The sequence below is a fragment of the Aphelocoma coerulescens genome, chromosome 9 (genome assembly GCF_041296385.1).
Source record: "Aphelocoma coerulescens isolate FSJ_1873_10779 chromosome 9, UR_Acoe_1.0, whole genome shotgun sequence".
NCBI classification, from domain to species: domain Eukaryota; kingdom Metazoa; phylum Chordata; class Aves; order Passeriformes; family Corvidae; genus Aphelocoma; species Aphelocoma coerulescens.
In genome coordinates this window covers 9388741-9408795 of record NC_091023.1, presented here as the reverse complement: position 1 = coordinate 9408795, position 20055 = coordinate 9388741, and the positions used below count along the sequence as shown (strand labels likewise).

The 20055-nt window shown below is 43.2% G+C and overlaps 1 long non-coding RNA gene across 1 annotated transcript in view; it reads right to left on the bottom strand.

The window, feature by feature from the left end:
• Nucleotides 1-1037: 1037 nt before the first annotated feature.
• LOC138114899 (uncharacterized) overlaps nucleotides 1038-20055 on the bottom strand; it is a 79997-nt gene continuing 60979 nt past the window's right edge. The window contains exons 5-6 of the long non-coding RNA XR_011152870.1: nucleotides 6860-7098; nucleotides 1038-4392 (exon numbers count right to left, since the gene is read on the bottom strand). This is a non-coding gene — a long non-coding RNA (uncharacterized lncRNA). The remainder of the gene's footprint in view (nucleotides 4393-6859; nucleotides 7099-20055) is intronic.

Below are 20055 nucleotides of genomic sequence, written 5' to 3'. Positions count from 1 at the left end.
AAATGCTCCAGGAAGAGCTGTTTCACAGAAGTATGTGAGATGGTCAGAAATTTGTGCTATCTCAATAAAAACTTCAAGGCCTTGGCTGAAAGATGAGTGCACATCTGAAATATGCATCAAATTATCACATTCCTGTTTTGAATGCAATGGCTGGGGAGAACTTAGCTCAGGCACATCCTGTTCTCCTTCCTGAGCAGCCTTACCCAAGAAGCTCCCGAGGGTAGAAATCTGCTCCTCATGAATGTGAAAGGGCCCAAGCACATCGTGGGCTATCATGAAAGGAAGCTCATGGAGGGTAAGTGGGACATGAAGGCACGAATTAGGGCTTTTTATTAGGGCTTTTATGGCATATTGCCCTAGAGCAGACAGCTGCAACATTTCATATGGAAAACAAACACGCTCTGGGAAAAAGTCCCCATAAGCCATCAATAGATTAAATGCAGAATGTGAGTTTATGCTTAGGTATTACGCTACAAAAAGAAATGAGCGATGCGTTGAGAGCTGTCGGTGCGGGATGACTGGTCCAGAGCCCGCTGTCCGCACCCGCCCCATGGTCCCCGCTACAGCCACTAGAGGTCAACACGATCCCACACTTCGGAGCGCCCCAGGCCAGCCGGACACAGCCCTTGCTCAGCCGGGTAGGTCAAAAACCGGTGCTTGTGGCCGGGGCTCCGGGATGGGTGAGGGGCCTGCTGAGCTGCGGGAGCATTGAGGCTCCACATGGAAAGCTGTAGGCACCTCCATAGGGCTGTGCTGCTCCAGCCTGGACCTGCTCCACAGCCCTCCTGGATGCACACTCATGTGGAGAGCGAGCACGGGGACAGCTCGAGGTGCTCGGCAGCAGGTGAAGGCTAATGATGTCCTTCTGAGCTGCGGGTGCTGAAACCCCGAAATACAAACTCAGGAAACACAGATCTCCTCTTACACAGAACAATGCCAAATACACTTCTCACATATTCATATCCTGCATGATTTCCAGGGACAACGACCAGTACTTATTTCAGTTCAGGCATGTGATTTATTTTATCTGTCCAGGAGTTTGTGTAACTATCAAGCATTTTGGATTCTGAGAAATCAGTGGGTAGAAAAGTCATATACATTCAGTTGAAAACAGCTCTTTAACCATTCAACAATCTCCAAATTACCATTTTTTCCCTGAAAAACCTAACACAATTGATAATTGTTATGAAATTAATTGTCTTTCCCAATTTTACTGCTGCAGCTTGATTAATTTCTTCCCCAACTTCATGTACGCTTTTCATAAGGTGTCACAAAAGCTCCCATTTTTACCAGTGTGTTTTTCCAACTCAGAAGTATTGGTAACTTTTTCTTTTCTGCCCAACAGTATTTACATCTACACTGAGTTCCTTTGTCCCGGTTAATTGTCACATTTTTATATAGTCTTTGGCAATGTTCAGCCTCATTTTACCTTCCTCAGTTTGCTGGCTCTGTGAGAAGAATGCTCTCAGTCTATCACTGTGTCAGCGGAGGGAACAAAACATTTGGTATGTTTTAGCAAAAGACAAATATTACAAAGTTTACCTGCACATTTATGCTCTATCCACCTCCAGAAAAGAACAATTCTCAAATTGTTTTTCTCCAATAAGATGGTTTTATAGTTCAGGTAACAGCAGATTCAAGTTATTGCTGACTTCTGGAAGCTTCCATATTAAAGGAAAAATACTTATATAAGCTTTAATGTTTTACTTTAATGTTTTCTCCTTATTGACATGCCAGCATTGTAGATGAACTGCCATCTGAATTGTAGCTTATTGTAGAATGTAAATTTGGGCCTATGGTTACACTAATAGCTTTTCAAGGTTGTTTTATTCCAGTATTCCATTTTCCTGGAGTAATTACATATATCTATTAAACACTGCAAAGTGCTTTATAGCTTTAGTAACTTGCAACTCAGAATGCCTTCGAAAATCAGAATCCATATACAATTTTTAAGTCTGGAAATGTAGGACAGTTAATTATTAGAAATGTCCTAAGGAGACTTGATAATCTGTACGTATTTGCGATTATATTAAATTATTCTATTGATCTGTAAAACATATCCTTTTCACTTTTTTTTTTGTTTCCCTATTTTGCAAGGCTCTTGGGGCATCAGGATGGTGGGCTCCTCAGCAGGAGGAGTGTTGGGCTCCCTGGCTCATCACTGCACTCCTTGGCACCTTCCCGAAAACAGGATCTAGAAAGGAATCCTGGGCTGAAAACTTGGTGGGGGGCTAGGGAATTGTGGAGGGGGCGATTCCCCAGGAGTGTGTTCCTATCCACCCAGCATCCTCCTGTCATGCTGTCCAGTCCTGTGCTGGGCACACCAGGGTCCTCCCAGTGTGAGGCACTGGCTCCATAGCCCCTAAACCCTTTGCTACAGCTTCTTTGCTGTGACAGTCCCCTCTTATAGCACTGGGAAAGACAGTGAAAATAATGAATGCAATTGTAGCAAAAGAGTCACAGGGCGTGGAACAAGGAAGATGGTTTTTAAGATGAATCCAGGGTTCACATGTACTTCAGGCATGGGTTTGGCTACTGTAAAGAGTTGGAAAAGTCCTCTCAGACCTCATGAATCATTCTCAGCTAATGAGAGCACAATGTGGTTCGGCTATCAAATAAACGTGTTATCTGCTCTTAGCCCCGGCGGACGTTACTGAGGGGCTGAAACTAATCAGCAGAGCCTCCAGCTGCTTGAACATGCAGGTAGGGATTAAGTTTCACTTTGCTCTTTTGCTGTTGTGTGCACTGATTGATTTGGTAACCAAAAGACCTCAGGGAAGACAGTGCCAAAAGCACTGTTGAGTTCCTGTAAGGTTAAATTCATTCTTTTGCCAGTAAGATTTTAGTACTTTATAAAAAGCAAACAGGGGCCTCACAAACCTCTCCAGGTTTCTCCCTCCCCTGGGTTTTCAGCCATTAGGTCTTGCAGGGAGGAGAAACCAGAACCCATTATATCCTATTTGGCAAAAACAGTGGAAAGAACCACCAAAACCCCACAATGGCTAAGTTCTTCTTTCTCTGTCCTTTTTAATTTTTTTTCCCACACTGCCCTGTGTGTTCATTTCTGTCCACAGACAGATACTGAAACTTGGAGAAAGACATTTCAGGAAGTCGTGGCTGTGAAAGACAGCAGTCAGTGTATCAGAATCCTAACACAGTGCTGGTAAGCTGTAGAATTCAAAAATGGGATGAAGAGCTTCTGCAAAGATCCTCTAAACCAGACAAAATTCCCTCTGACGCCACAGAGACTGCTGCTTAGATAAAGGCTGATGTCTCACATCACTGGAAGGGAAAGCACATCAGTGAGCAAATTTCATCCCCTCAGAAATATAACTTTAGTTGTGATACTTGGAAATATGAATTAGATGTGTGGCTTTTGTTTGTGTATAATTTTAGCCAAACTTCACATTTTTTATCTTCACACAAAACAAGAGATCTTATGCAGAACTTTTCAGGTTCACATGAAAACTTGGAACAGGGTGGACACTCTCCTAAATCAATGAATATTTTCCAACACTTCTGTATTCACATAACATAAAAGAAATCAACATGCATAATCTAAATGCAACTATCCTGGCCTGTAGCTGTGGGCAGACAAACTCAGCTAGCCCAATGATTAGCTTGGGAAAGCCAAAGAAATTAGTATTGTGTATATTCTAATACATCAACTATTACACAGGGAAATGTTTTCCTCTTCTAAAATGTAAATACAACTTCTGATGTATGGAACTGTAAACAACAACACTTGATAGCTCATTATCAAATCCAAAAACATCTTGAAGAGACTACCTTCCACTTTTAATTCATTTACAGAGAAACAAGTGACCCTAGACACTGGACAGTGATTTGTGATATCATGTAGCATTTCTTATCTTTGGAAAGAGTAGGATTTAGATGTCTTGCATTCCATCACCACCAAATCCTCCAGGATCCAAGGCTCTGTCCTGGATCAGCCTTTCTGCTCAGACTGTGCTTGCAGTTTCACAGGCAGCAGTGTTTGGTCACAGCTGAGACAAAAGACTGTCCCTCTTCTCTGCGTTTCTCCTTTCTCCTGTTCCTGCTCATGGCTGTACAGTCCACCCTCTTCCTCAGATCTGCCAGCTGCCAGCTTCAGCAGCCAGCTGAATTTCTCACAGCATAAAACCAGTGAGGCTTTCAGTTCACTCATTAAATCAGTTCCTGTGTGGGTCCAGTGAGCACTAAAGGAGCCTGAGGCAAAGCAGTGGGAGACACGGAGTGGAGCAGGTGGAGGTGGGAGAGAAGGGAGAGACACAAACACCTTCAGCACAGGATCTTCAATGACCTGTGGAGTCATCTCTTTTATCATCCCTGCACTTCTATGGTCTTCTGCCCTGCTGAACCACCCGGCAGTACCAGTACCTCCCGGCCAACCTAAAGACAAACAACAATCACAGAGGAAACTCTTTTCCCTGGGGTAGGAGGGCCAGGAAAGACACAGCACTGGAAGCTGAAGCATTTGGAAGCTACTCAAGGCTTTGTTATAATATTCCCAAATACTTCACCTATTAGTTTAGGTTTAGGCCCAGATTTTTGGCTTTCAAGGGCAAGATGAAAGCAGGAAATGTCTTCATGCCATTTCAGTCAGTATGTGAGTCCACCAACCAATTTGGTTGTGTAAAAGGCTAGCAGACTTTCACTTAAAGCAAAATTAAAACTTCTCACAGACTCTCTTACAAATAGCACAAAATGCCTTGGGAGCTGCTCTGCTATGACAAATGCTTTTTGCACAACCACAGCTCTCTCACCTCGTGCTCAGCTCTTCCTGGCCAACTGCTGTTCCTTACAGCCTTCGGAGACTGCACATGGAGCAACCATCATCTTCCACTATGTGTTTGTTTTTATGGCTCAGGCTGGGCCATCAACATGATAAAAACACTTAATAACAATAACAACTATCCAGAGGAAAGTGTGCAGCTAATTACTCTCAGACTGCAGTCCATTGTAAAAACCAAATATGCTGAAAAAGGGTGACTTTAGGCATATACTCATTTCGGGGTAGTAAGAATGGAACAACCAGTGTTTCCATTTTAATTCTTGCACTCGCAGCCTTTCTCCCAGCCATGTTTCAAAAATATAAACAAGCCAGACAAGTGATGCCACTGCAGAGGTTTGCTTGTTGGTTGATAGTACTGTTGCAGTGAACCCCAAGGAAGTGCTCAGGGAAACAAATCAGGCTGGATCTCTGTAACATGTGAGAGCCTGCAGCAGTTGCATTCTCCTATCTGTCAGGAGATCTATCTATCCACATGCAACCGATGGATTAGGCATCTTGCAGGCCACTTGTTTACAAAAACAGCATCAAAGTCTCACAATCCTGGACCTGTATCTCTGGAGATACACACAGATAGATATACTATGACCTTAGAAATTGCTCTCTGTCAAGCCCTGAACATTCAGGTAAAAACATTGCACTAAGATGTTTAATGCTTCATGTGCTTTCAGCAGAGCGATGTATATAGCTTTAGCAAGAACATCCCTGGATGATGAAGCAAACTAAAATGTTCACATTAAAAAATAACAAAAGGAAGCTATTCTTGGAGCCATTTGGGCCACCAGCTTCTTCCTAAATAGTGCACAAGTATCAACTTTGAATAATTAATGCCTGAAGTGGGTGATTCTCACTGAGGAAAAGGAAGCAGCTTAGCTGGTCCTCCAGTAGTCGTTTCCACTAGAGGTGAGAGTCAACTTTTGTACTTTTGTAGTGCCTTTCACCGGGATTCCTCAGCCTTGCACACAGCAGCAGTAACAAAACACTGCTCACCTTGGAAGTCAGGCTGAGAGCTGGAATTCAACCCCATGTTCAAAACCTGTATCTCTATCCAAGACCCTCTTCCTCACAAAATATGAGTAGGGATTTCAAAATCTGAGAAGCAATTTCCAGCTAAGCCTGAAACTACAAAGGCATCACAGTAACAACACAACAGAGCTCTGAAGTCAAATGTTGGATTCAAATACACAGCTCATTCACACAGGGAAAACAAACTGTGATAAAGCCTTAGCACTCTGCAGCTACAAAACAAAGTTTGAGGTTTTGAAGCAAGTGATTCCTAAAATCACTCACATATTATTAAGACACATAGGATGGCAAAAAAAGTGGAGACTGTAGGTTTTTTAATGTGCCATATAAAATGGGCTTATAAAAAGAAGGGAGAGAGACTCTTCATATGGGCAGATTGTGACAGGACAAGAGGCAATGGTTTTAAAGTGGAAGAGGACAGGTTTAGATAGAGGTTAGGAAGAAATTCTTTACTGTGAGGGTAGTGAGGCACTGGAACAGGTTGCCCAGAGAAGTTTTGAGTGCCCCATTCCTGGAAATGTTCAAAGACAGGTTAGATGGGGCTCTGATCAACCTAATCTAGGGAATGGCATCCCTGCCTATGGCAGGGGGTGTGGAATTAGATGATTTTTAAGGTCCCTTTCAACCCAACCCTTTATGTGTTTCTGTGATTCTGTAAAGGTGAGGTTTATGGTCCAATCCAGGCAAAAGGGGGTAAGTTTGGCTGATACTCTCACCTGAAGGGAGATTGCCTTAAGGTACCTCAAGGGTAGCTCAGAAAAATTAGCAGGTCTTCTCACACAGGTCTGTGTGAGCCCTGTCAGCCCCACCCTCCTTTCCTCACTGCTCCAGCATTTTTAGACTAAGCAGAATCTTGTTCCACAGGATTTCAGATAGTGGTTGATGTGCAGCTACTTACGGGCCTTGCAGTAGCAGAGATTCCTCATGAGCCAGGAAATCCTGAGAGAGTACAAGTTTTCTATCCAGGCAGGACAAAAACGCAAAACCTATTCAGGTTGAGGAATAAAGTATGTAGATTCAGAGTTTCTATGTATTCCTTACCTCTTCAGGGAGACTAAAGCTGCTCAAATCTTCAAGGCTTTGTTTCTTAAAACACAATCTCAGGCGACTTTGGGTGCAGGTCAGGACATGAACTCCAGCTTAGCTAAGTCTGTTCAACTCGAGGGATAGTTCAAATAGCAGGACTCATGTCCTGGAAAGAACAGGGCTGGAACCAGGAAAATAACTTCACCGATGACTGAAGCCTTCAGGCAAAACAAATGACCTTTGTCCTTTGGAACCTAAACAAAAAAGTAAATCTTTCTCCACATTAGTGACATATAACAAATAAACTAAATAATAATAATGACCCTCTGTAATTTTTTTGTAATTGTTTTTTTCAGAATAGTATTTCCGGCATATATCTGGACAAAAGAAAATAGTGGTTAGAAACTGAGGGCTGATCAGAGAACGAAACACTTTCCTCTCCTTTTGAAACTAATTTATGTCTCTTTTATACAGCTGAGACTTATTAGAGCTGTAACTAAGAGCAAGTGTAAGAAATGAGTCATATTAAAATTCCCATACTGATTGACTGTGAGTAGTCAACTTACTCTACCAGCTTAACACATTATTATTTTTAACAAGGCCAACAGGGGCAAGTGCTGGACTCTGTTAGGATTTGCCATGTTTATGTTGATGAAACCCCTCCAGCTAAGTCTAAGACTCGGAATGCCTTGGTTGTTGCCAGTAGCGCTGTCAGCCCAAGCTTGCCCAGTCCCCAGCCTAGACAGCAGCCATAAACAGGATTGTGGAGCAATCTGGAGCGTCAGGAGGCAGCCAGGGAGCAGGGCTCTGCCTGCTCTAAATACACCACATCAAGCTCGTCTCAATCTACCTAGGAAACCACAAAGCTTCCAGACTCATAGGTATAACAGAGGCATCTGGTCTTGCTGTCTTTCACCACAACCTGCCCCAAAAGTGCTCCCCTGCCAGCTGGGGTCCGTGACAAGGACACGTGTAATTGCCCACACCGTTACCCAGTGAGCAGGGCTGAGATGGGAGTACAGCATGGTTCAGTAACACCATTTATCCTGGCCTGAACATTCCAGGAGCAAGGCCAGAGGAGACACCACACACCCTAACCTCTGACTGACTCCCTGGAACAAGCCCTCACCTGAAGTCCTGAGCCCCAGAGTAAATACAAGGTCTGTGGCACTCTCAGCTGGAAGAAGGTGTGCTATAAGAACAAGGTCATCAGAGATATTAAAACACCCTGTATCAGCCAGAACACACATGCCTGTTGTTATAAATAAAGTATGTAATTGGTGCTATTATATATAAAACTAGAATGTAATCAGACCATGTAGAGACAAAGTTTCAAACCCCGCCCCCCCCCCCCCCCCCCCGCCTTGGGTGAGAGAAAAATTTCACAACACCAAAAGAAGTTCCTCACAATAAGTGAGGATTCCACCTAGGTGGGGTTTGCACTATGAGGACTTGATTACCACCTTCTGGTATCTACATCTCATCTGATAAGGAATCGGACATTCCGGGAACTAAAAATAACTGTTCCAGGAACCAGAGATGGCCCATCCATCAGCAGAAATGACCCACTCATTACCCAGGATGGACGATTCATCAGACCCAGGAAAGGCTTTGTGCAGCCCAACTCGGGACAAGAAAACTTCATGAATACGAGAAGAATAGAATTAATTCGGACTTCACCCAAAAACTGTATAAGAAGGTACCAGCCGAAGCAGCAGCCGTGAACTTGGGAGGTCTGGTGCGATAGAGATCAGATCTATGCGTGTTCACCCAGCTCCAACCCCGGGCTCGGAGCTGCTTTTCTCGATCGTGGCTTTTGAAACCGATATCTCGGTTGCATAATAAATGTCATTTCTTTATAAATTTTGATTGGGCAATTTTGTTCATTTCACTGTCTTGCCACCCCAATGGTTTTAAGCACTGACAATTTCAACACAACATGACAAATGTGCACTTACAGGCGCTTCTTTAAAGGCTTCAAACCATGGCACAGGGAAAATGGTGACAGGGTGGTCACGTCACACAGGATGGATGTACTTGCCCATGATACAGTCAGTTAGACTAAATTAGGCTACTGCACAGTGCTGGTGCCTGACAAGAAGCAAAGAAAATTGTTCAGGTAGTCCCAATAGGAACTCAATTAATTATTAATAGGGAATTGTTATAGCTGATGTTACTGCATTAGAGGAAATCCCAGTGGTTTAGTGTGAGGGTGGGATATTCACTTCTGGTTAAATGAGCCAATCTGGCCAATAAACTTTGGCAACTTTGCTTAGTTGGCCATAAGCAGGGAGAAAATTAAGAGTAAGATGACAGGAGGAAAATCAGACTATTTTAACTACCGACCTTATCACAAAAAGTCTAGACTGCTATTGTCTCCAATGCTTAAAGTTTGCTAAGCCAATAAATGTAATCCAATAGCTAAAAAGAAAAAGGAACAAGCCTTGACTGGTTCTGGAAGAGTTCTGAATAGGTGTATCCTTTTTCCTTTCTCTTCTTTCTCTTGCTTTGGGATTTTGAAAGAGGGAGGTTGGCTTACAGGCTAGAATATGTATTTTTCTCTATCTTTTCCTCCCTTGCCATGAACCTATTTGGAACCTGGCTAAAGATGAGCACCCTTATTCACAGACAGGAAGGGTGATTTGGGTAGACTGATTTCTGCCATGGTAGCAGTTGCCAGTCACAAATATTCAGACAGCTTGTTTTTATGAAAACCTCGACAGGTTCAAAAATTTTCAGGCGTTGTAACCTGGGAAACTATTTGGAGAAATTTTTCAGCTATAAGTCATCATAATTTATTGTCCTCTATACAAAGCTTTGATGACTCCCACAAAAAGTGGATGTCTTGGGGTGACCTTATGATGTGTATCCCATATCGCTGCCTATGCCCAGAAATTAATTTTTGTGCCTTTCTATGCCTCTAAACTGAGCCTGAGAGGGGGAAGAAAAAAACTGAGCAAAACTTTTTCAGGGCAGTTTGCAGCTTGTTCAAGGTCACACAGAGATAGCAGGTTTTTTTTTCCCAGCTGCAGCAGGGGAGTGAGGAAGCACCCGGCTTGCTGCTTTCCAGTCAGCTTTTGGCCAGTTGTTTCAGTTTCTTGTTCTCCGGAGAGAGAGACTGAGAGTTGGACTTTGCTTTTCGTTCTCTGGAATTCCGGATTTTCTCCCTTTTCTACTGGACTGCTTTCAACCTCAGAGCACATGGGGAGGACTTTCCACCGGGCACAGAGGGGCTGGCCCTGGCCCAAGCCCCAGCGCCGAGGAGACCAAAGGGAGGACTCTTAACACTTTCCCAGGTTTTTCCTCCATAGCGAAAGATTTTATTATTTAGCCTTATTTTCCTTTCCCGTGTGTTTGGTAAATAAATAGTTTTATCTCCTTCACTTTCCTTCGAGGAAAATTTATTTTTTCCCGAACCTGGGGGGGGGAAGGGGTGGTTGTGCCTTCTCTCAGAGGATATATTTCTAAATTTAGCCAAACTGGAACAGTGGAAACAGGGAACAAGACGTGAGGGACCACAGGAAATTAAAAGCTACTTCTCAATCAAAGCAGGAATACACAGCCACAAAGCCTTTGGGCAGCAAAGGTACAGACACACCTGGCAAAAAAAGTGGCTGAGATCAGGAAAAATGTGCAAAATGGGAACAGAGCCAAAAGATACTGAGTTCATAAGCAATGACTGAACAAGCTCCACCTCCTCTTGGACAAGGTGCCACCACACAAGCAGATATTTACAGACAGGTGACCAAATTTCCAAGTGTTCTACCCCGCTAAAGGGCTCCAAGCTTTGCTCTGCAGACAGTGTCTCTGTCTCACAGCTGTAGCCAAGAATATAAAACAGGCCATGCCTGGAGAGAACAGATTTCTATTTTAGGATGAGGTTTGTCTTTACATGGAGAATCCTTGCTATTCAAAAGCCTTCTAAATAACAAACATAACTGAGGACAGAGTGAGCTGGCAACAGATACCTGGGGTGGTGTAATGTGGGGCAAACATTCTCCATCAGCTGCTCTTGTGAATACTAACTGCTCTGAAGGGATGAGCTGCTTACTTTTACAAAATGCCACATTCAGTTTCCCCAGTCAAATTTTAAGTCTTTACTACAACCTGTGACCTGGGCATACTACCTGCAACCAAGCACAGGCAGCCTTGGTTTGGAGAAGTGTGCAGGGCTGTGCTTTGTTTCACGCTGTCTTTTCCAAGTACAACCCTTAAGGCTTTCCTCAAGCCTAGAATAACCACACTTTTGCTGTTTCTTAATGCTGAGATTAGCCTGGGGCAGCCGGCAGGCCTAACAATCACCTTTGTTGGATAGATCTGTGACACATAAGGATCTCTTTTAATTACAAATATAATCCCTTAGCACTGCATGTGCAAATAGGTCAGCTTTCCAGAACCTAGAAGTCTAGAGGAAGGAGACTCCAAAAGCATGTTTTCTTTGTAGACATTGTTGGAAGCATCTCTGAGAAATAATCAGATTTTTCCTCAAATACTGAAGCTCTGAATGATATCTGAATGCTAGAAATATTGGCATCCTGCCTACTGCTTCCAATTAGCTTTAATTGCACAGTGTAAGGTATGAAATATAATGCAAGAGGCAAATTTGTCCATTAATATGAATGTGATGAGACCACAGAGAATGTGTCTCTATGAGCTGCTGAATGGACTTGAGAGTGATTGATTGTCTTCATTTCAGTTCTATTCCCAGTTTACAGTGTTGCTTGGTTTGGGGCTTGGAATTTAATAAGATTTGCATCTAGAATATTAGAGCTGAAAGCTTTCATCTCATCTCTATTTCCTGGAATCAAGAATTTTAAGTGAAATATGAGGAGAGGAAGGAAGGCAAGGAAGACCCCAAGCATCCAGTGCTAGAGCTGGACTTTTTTGAAAGATTCTGAGAAAGATGTGTGGAAGTTGAAAGTGTGGAATGATACAGTGCTTACTAGAAAAAATATACCTTGCCTGAGCTCATGGACCCTTCTAAGAGTGAGAATGCATGAACAAAATGAAGGAGTTAATTACATATATTTAAGCAGAAAGCAAGCTTTGAGATGAATAAAGGACAAGTAACTTTCCACTGCCATTATGTAGGTTCCCTATGGGAATTAAGGAAAGAGAAGTTGCAATTTAGGGGCCGAGTCGCAAGATCAAGTCTCTGTATTTTAACCAGTTTTCATGTTCAGTGGTGTCAGGATTCTTTGGATGCTCAGGCCTAGGTCACTGCATACAGAGGGAACAGCAGAAATGCCATAAGTCCCTGAGTCATGAGTGATGGGAGCCTGGGAGAAGCAAAGTAGGGGTACTCCTGTATGATTCTCCTTGTCCTGCAGGAATTGGCTTCAGGGGCAGCTCCCTGTCCCTGCACAGCTCCCTGCACACACATGGCTGTCATGCCCTCCAGCACAGACATTCGGGTGGAGAGAAGTGTGGTGCCTGCAGGGCTGTCCCCAGCTGCACACCCCCCCTGCACCACAGCTGTCTAGTCAGAGCCCCCAGATGCACCCAGGGTCACATCATCCACCAGGTTCTCCACGAGGATGTGGTGAACCCGTGCTGGGATGGAGGTGGGGTTGTCTCAGTCCCCTCACCTCTCACCAGTGGCATCAGCTCCTCCAAGGGCCAGCACTGTGTGGCCGCTCTCTTACCTGGCTACCCCGGCAGTCCCAAGCCTGGCCAGCACAGGAAAACACATCCCACTGGGGCTGAGGGAAGTTTGGCCCAGGAGGAGAGATGCTGGCCCATTTTGTCAGTGCCTGCTTCACATTCCTCAGTGTGGGAGGGCTCCCCCTTGCTGGGTCCCACTGGGGAGCGAGTATGCAGCAAGAAGCATCCCCCAGCCACCTCTGGGGCCACATCCTGCACCCTGCCCCTGCCAAGCTGAGGGTCAGGAAGTGAAAATGCCATCTGCTGCCTGGAACAGCTTTTGCGAGGAAATGCACAAAATAGCTCTTAAATAGCATTTTCTGCCATAAAACCATCTGCAGATGGCAAAGGTGAAGCAAAAGAATGAAGTGGCTTTGTAGAAGGCACTGAAGAGGATCGGTCTGAAAATGACTCTGTGTGTTCAAACCCTCTATCTATAGACACAGCAATCAAGTACGTAGGAGATTATGAATGGTAGGTGAGAAGGTGACATTTTTCTTTTAGAAAGAAAAACATATTTTTCTTTATCCGTGCTGCACTTCATAAAGTTATGCTGAGAAAGATCAATTCACTGAATTTCTCCTGCTGCTTTCTTTGAAAAAGGTTAGAATGCACAAATATGTGTGGGATTTTTCCCCCCCTCTTCACTCAGTACTGTTGAAAAGACTGAAGCCTTTGTCAATACACTCCAGGTTCAGACAGTAATAGATTTTATTTGGAATTAAGTACTACCATTTTCACTGGAGCTTGAGGTGCTTGAGGGGTATTTACCTACCCCTTGTCTGCAGAGGCCTAGTTTTATGTAGTCTAACTTTTATATTTTTTGCAGCAGTACATTTAGATTCCTCTTGCTTGAGTTTCCCTTTCTACATTTTTCTCTCCTCCCAAGCAAAGCAAATACTTTCAAGACAACACCTTGTAGAGCCTGTATTCCTGTAGCAGCAGGAAAGGTGAGGAGGTTTTAGTTTGGGGTTTTTTGTGTCATTTACAGGTCACTGCTGACATACTCTGTGCAATTTATTATGGCTGTAACACACCCACTGCAAGTTGTGCTGTGACTGCAGTCAGGTCATGTCCCTGCAGGTCACTTACCCTCAGTACTAATATCAAAAGGTGCTTTGGCAAATCTTTTCCCAAAGTCCTTTTCCTTTGACTGCTGCTATTACACTTGCACAGATGACTGATGTGACATTGCCATCTATGCTCCCAGTACCCTCGCTTCCCCTCTCCTATCCCCAGTAACATTAGTTCTGATAGACACTGACATGAAAAAGGGACTGTGCTCAGGAGTTAATGAATCTGAGTGCCTTGCTAGGGATGCTTTCAAAAGAGGGCAGACATTCAGAGGAAGGAGAGAGCAATTACTCTGCAAGGGCTGAGCACCCACGGGGCGAAGTATACGAGATACACAGGCCCTTCTAGCAATCTTGGGTAGCGTCTGTGCAGCCCAGCTTACACAGCTGGGCCCCGTTTATAACTATGAAAGGATTTCTTTTCCTTGGTTGGTTGGTTGGTTGGCTGGTTGTTTTACTTTCAGATCACATAACAAACAGGAAATGAAGAGGACATCAAACAAAAGGGGAAGGAGAGCTCCACATATTTCACCGCTCAGCTGGGAAACTCTGAGTGAGTCTCACAGAGGGGTGGTAGTTCCAGGGGTTGTGCATCCCTAGCTGTGACCCGTTTCTTCTCAGCTCTTCCCTTTAGCATTGTGATTCTGAACGGACTTTTTATTTAACCAGCATGGGGAATCCTTTGTTTTGGCTGCCCAAAAGCCAGACCACTACTTAATTTAAAACATAAATGGAAAGAAAAGAGAGCAAAAGAGAGTTAATGAGAGAATTACAGCCTTTGTGAGCCACAACAACAGGTGATACAAGGCAATTTTCAGAATACTGCTACTATTTCAATTAGCTGAGATTTGCAGGAGCCCAAACCAACTGAAGATTTTCTGCAGTTTAGGATGGAGATCAGATTTAAGGATGTGTGCTCATCTTGGGTTACTTTTGAAAGGATATTTCTCAAACAAGCACCAGGAATCCACACAAGCCACTCACATTTCCTCTGCACCTCTCTCACTAACCCAATTTTCTAGCAGTGCAGTTCAGACAGAACCCACTGAAACCACTGAAGAGGAAAAGACGGTGCTCACACAAATGTCAGACCAACTAGAAGTGGGATGGGTTGTAAACATCATGCAAAATCTGTTCCCAGGAGATCTCAGCAGTCCCACAAGTTCATATTGCTCCTTATATTTCAGACACACAGCATGGAATATGCGATAATGCTGATGAAAGGGCTTGGTACAAGTCCTCCCTGTATGAAGTGCCTTGAGCTGACAGACATGTGCCTGTATGCTAACATTGGGAGCTCATGCTAGGAAATTGCTTTCCCTTCTCCAGTTCTGTTTTCCTATTCTGAAACCAATGTCAGGTCACAAGCACATTTGTTAATGCAAGGAAAAGCAGAGTGCATGGAAATATATTCTTACTTTTCAGACTCTGGTTGCCACATCTTTTCAAGTAGCTTTAAACTTCAGGCTAGTCCTATTAAAAGAGTACCATCTTGGTCTATTAAGTCAATAAATCTATACTTAACATCGTTGCTTAGTCATAAATATATATGTTTTTATTTTAAACACAAAGTATAATACACCATGGCAGGAATGACTTACTATTCATCATCATCATCAGAGGGAAAGGCAGGCTTTAGTTTTCTCTTCTACCTGAACCTGCACTGCAGTGTGTAGAGCCAGAATTTGTGGCAAGCTTTTCTAAACTTCTGAGCAGTAAATATGCTAACAGCATCTCACTGGAGAGGGCTGAGAACAGGGGCAAAACATGACCCCAGAGTAAATACAGCACAGCATCACAGCTGGTAGTCAACAGAGAGTATTCACAGCCTTACCTGTGCTTATTAACAACACCAGAAAACTTCAAGGGTGCTTTTAGAAGGCTTGGTACACCCTAGGCTGCAAAGCTGATGCTTCTTTGGGTGTGCTCAGCTCTCACTTCTGTGAACACATGCTGGCTTTACAATCCAGTTTCTTGTGAGGGTGGCCAAGCCACCTGGGTGTGAGCAAAAGCAGACTTTGCCTCATTGGATAAGATGTATAGCCTCTGTAGCACAAGAACACAACTAAGATTTCTGAAAAGCCTTTGTTATGCTGCTCCATCCCCATAGCAACGTGACTGGAGCCACACCTAGGCAGAGTCTTTCCTTACAATCCATTATGTGCTCCAGGCAAGTAGCAGTGTCAGAGCTACCTTGCATTTGTGACAGCTTTGAGGAATTCTGCAGCACTCAGACTAGTAATGAGGGGAACTGGGAAGAGAAAAATGATAAATCTGAGGAATAGATCCCCAGTTAATATTTGTTCTAGGCTTGAGGATCCATAATACACACTACAGAAAGCACTGAAGTTTAGAGATCACAGAGCTGACCTCCTCAGTAAATTATATATATTTGATGGCCTAAAGAGCAATAATCTAAGCTTACAGATCTATATCATTATGAATGATTTCTTACAGGGTTTTGATTAAGCACTCAGATCTGTCATCAGCACATATGATGAACCAAATCACATTATACCAAAGCATTCCTGAATGTGAATGGTTTTTGCCTTCAATGTAGCCAAGCCTGAACCCGAGCTCTGATTTCTCTCTGTGGTAGTGCAGTTTTAGATTTGAATCCGGCAAAGATTTCTTCAAGTGAGAAACCATCTTAAAATCAATGGGGTTACTTAACTCAGTAGAGAAGAATGATTAATTTGCTGAAACACTATGGATGGCAGGACTGTGGTACACACTCTGTGAATTCCCCATCTTCCCTGTTTCCCATTCACAGGTTCAATGCCAAGTGGAAGAATTATGAGAACCTAAAGGAAAATAAGGCCAACCCTCCAGTATGAACCCTTGCTGGCATAAGTAAACTAATTAGGTATAACTGACATTTCTTTGGCAGACAAAGCCCAAGAGCACAGAATTTCAAAGTCCTTTTGTTGGTCTGGCTTATTTCACTCAACAGAACTGGAAAACTTTAATAGCAAATGCACTTTTCCTTCAGTAAAAGATGGGTCTACACAAAGACTGTTTTAGCTATGCTGGCAAATCTCTTAAGCAGAGACTGATCTCAACAGAAGTGTAGATGATGGCCAAAATTCAGATTCATAAACCAGAAACCACTGGGTACCAGCTGAGACCTAGTAGCTGCCTCTGAGCATGCTTTTGACGTGAGACAATAGTTTTAACATCTTTTGCTGTAGCCTAAATTTGCTTGTATTTCTGTAAACTAAGTAAATGTTCACAGGTAACCTACTTGCATTGTAACTTACTGAACTAAAGTTAAGTGACCCAAGCGCCTGTGGAGCAGTCAGGGGAAGGGAATACTGATCATCCCTCTTCTCAAACCTGACACAAAACCAAAAAACCTCAAAACTAGCATGTACGGACACTGACTGAAGTACATGGTCCATTTTCCATCACTCCAGTTTCCATCACTCATTAAATCTTCAGACCAAGAGGGTTTCATTTTTTATTATTTGGGAGTTTTAAGCCAAAGCTCTTGTGGCTCATTTTGGTCTGATTTGTTCTGCCAGATCTGATTGTAACTCTCAAACAACAGAGAGCAAGTCTTCCCCAATGTTTATACCTTACCAAGCAGACTGTAGACAGTCAATAACGCAGAGATCATCTCAATAAAAGTTTGTATACATTTCATTAAGTCATTTAAGTGTGTGTGTAAGTAACTGCATGAACAACTTCCAAGTGGAGCACTGTGAAACTCCATAGCAACATTAATGACATCAGGGAGAAGAGTGAGCCTTTGGAAAAACAGAAAGCTGGAGAGGTCATGGCTTTCAGCCACGCTTGATCTCTTAACATTCAGCATAAAACATACTGTTCATTCCCCCAGCTGGTAAAGAACTGAATACAGGAGACAAGGGTGATGCCCTCCTCCACACTGATATCATTTTTAAACACACAGTTGCTTGGGCTCTTCACCTGTGGTAACTCTTGGAAAAATCCTGGGCAAGGCCTTGGCTGGCTGCTCTTAGAAGCAGTGATTAGGACAGCCAGTAACAATGTTCAAAGAAAACACAGTATGTGGTGGAAACAAATTCCTATTCCAGAAAATCATTCTGTGCAGAAAGCCTTTTCATACAACAGCACCAATTATTTCAGAGCTCAGAGCCACAACTCCTTAACTTTACTGGAAAAAAAAAATCTTTAATTATGTCCTGACTCTTGTCAGCTTCACATCTGTAGCACAAGCACCTTCTGCCCTTTGTGGTGCAGGTATCACCCCACAGCTGTGTGCAAGCCCTGACTGGGTACAGCTGTGAAAAGCAATTGAGAGGATGTGGATCCACAGGTTGAAGTACGGCCCAAGCTCCCTGGCAGCCCGAGGCTGTTTGCTCTTGCGTGGATGCCGAGGAAGAAGGATGTGCATAACCCAGTCTTCCCTGCTCAGCCTGAGCTGCAGGTGTGCTTGGGAGGCCCTTGGGTGCATGGTTTTCAGGGAAGATGAGTGCCCTATATCAGCACTGCAACACACAGGATTGAAGTGTCACTGCTGTGGACTCGGGGTGACAAACCCAGTGTTCACAGCATGGCTGCCTGGAAGGGACAGTCTGCACAACAGGGGCTGTGCTCCAGCCAGCTCAGGAAAGGAAAGAATGATCCAGCCAGGAAAACACTCTGAAAAATCCTTCAGACATTTTAAACAGTGCTTATTATTTTTAATATCTTCATTTCAGATTTTCCTGGGGTTACTGTTATTGTTATTCCTATCCTTTAACAAGTAGAAAGAGACATGGAAGAGCTAAGATATTTCCTGATCTATTTTGTTTGCCTTTAGATAAATAAACCTGCAAATGTTTCAAAAGATGCTCTGAGTTTTGTTTCCAATACACATGACCCACGTCATTTCCTCTCAGAAATATGTTTGTGGGAATGCTCAATCAGTTCTCGTGTTGACATCTATAATAGACAACTCCTGATTTCAAATTAAAGCAGTCAACCAGCACCTCTGCACATGACTGGGCCTCATTGGCACATGGGGGATACTTCTTTCACTGCTCTAAATTCATACACTTTTCTTCTGCAGGTTGTGATAGCTTTCCTACACTACTTTTGCCCCTTACAGACATTGTTTGCCCTGATGTAGAACTTTGTCAGTAAAAATTCCAGAGTACAGACTGAGCTGCGTTGGCAAAAGAGCTTTTCTGGTGGCTCTTTTTGCCTCAGAACAAACAAGTAGTCATAGCACAAGTGAGTCTTTGGGACCGATTTCACTCTAATGGAGCAAGTACAACAGCAGCAGCAAACCCTAACAGCTCTTTTAACCACCTGCCATCTGGATGCAAAGATTCAATTCCAGCATTTTCTGAATAGCAACAATTTCCAAGTGGCTCTCCCAAGATCCACATAGATATCAGACAGTGCAATCCTCAGTCCAGCAACAAAGCTGATCTTGCTCACCAGAGCCATCGCCAAAGATCATGGAACTCGACGCAGCAGCACACCCTGCTGCTGAAACACCCACCCCAAACCCTTCATCTTGCCCTCTACTGATGTTAAAAAAGCACTTACCACCTTGAAACATGAGCACCAGAAAAGAGAGTCAGCATGCAGGATTTGAAGTGTGTAGCCTGCAGGTTGAAAGGCTATTGTTAAATTTCTTTCTGTTATTCCATGGCATGTCAAAGGAGGGGATGCAAGGCCATAACTTTTAGTTATGTCCATAACTTTTTAGCTACTGACAGTTTGACTGAAGAAACCAGGCTCTTTTGGTATGCTACCTGCTTTTGTTCCATAGGATAACCAGGTTTGTTATATATTGGTATCATTTTCTTTATAAGAGAAGGATTCCTTCATGAAGGAAAAAACAAATCCAAAACCCTCACTTCAAATTTAAAGTTCCTGAGTGTTTTGGGGGCTTTTAAAAGCTTTTTATAAAACAAAAGCAGGGGAGGAAAAGTCTCTAGTGCTCATAAGACATGAAGGTAACCTTCAAAATGTGAGACAAATACAACCTATGCAGTAATGCCTATTCAAGTTGCAAAGAGCTCGAAGCAACAACATATTAACTGCCCAGTTCTGCTTCTATAATAATTATCCACACCAGCTATTTCAGTGCTCAGCAAAGACTGGTAAAAGGAACACACTCATTACTCTAGGGATCTGTAAAATATAGTGTTGTCAACCTCAAATACTGAAAACTCTCCCACATCAATTCCCCTTCCCCAAAAGACAAAGGACCAGGTAAAAGAGTTGAAATTAAATACTTGTGGGTACTGTTTTATGCCTTTATAATTTCAGATCTCATGTGTACACTGAGGCCAAAGTTTGAGTCTTTTATCCACATTCAGAAATGTAAGAAAAAAAATATTAAAGTCATCATTTGGCTTATTAAAGTAGCCATTTGGCTTTTAAGGGCAGAGAGAAATACATCATTCTTAAGCTCACATTTAACTCATGAGAGAGCTGACAAGGTCAGCAGCCACATGTGACCAGTATCTCTTTTCTGGTGCTGAAGACAGCAGATTCTGACAGATCAGCATCACA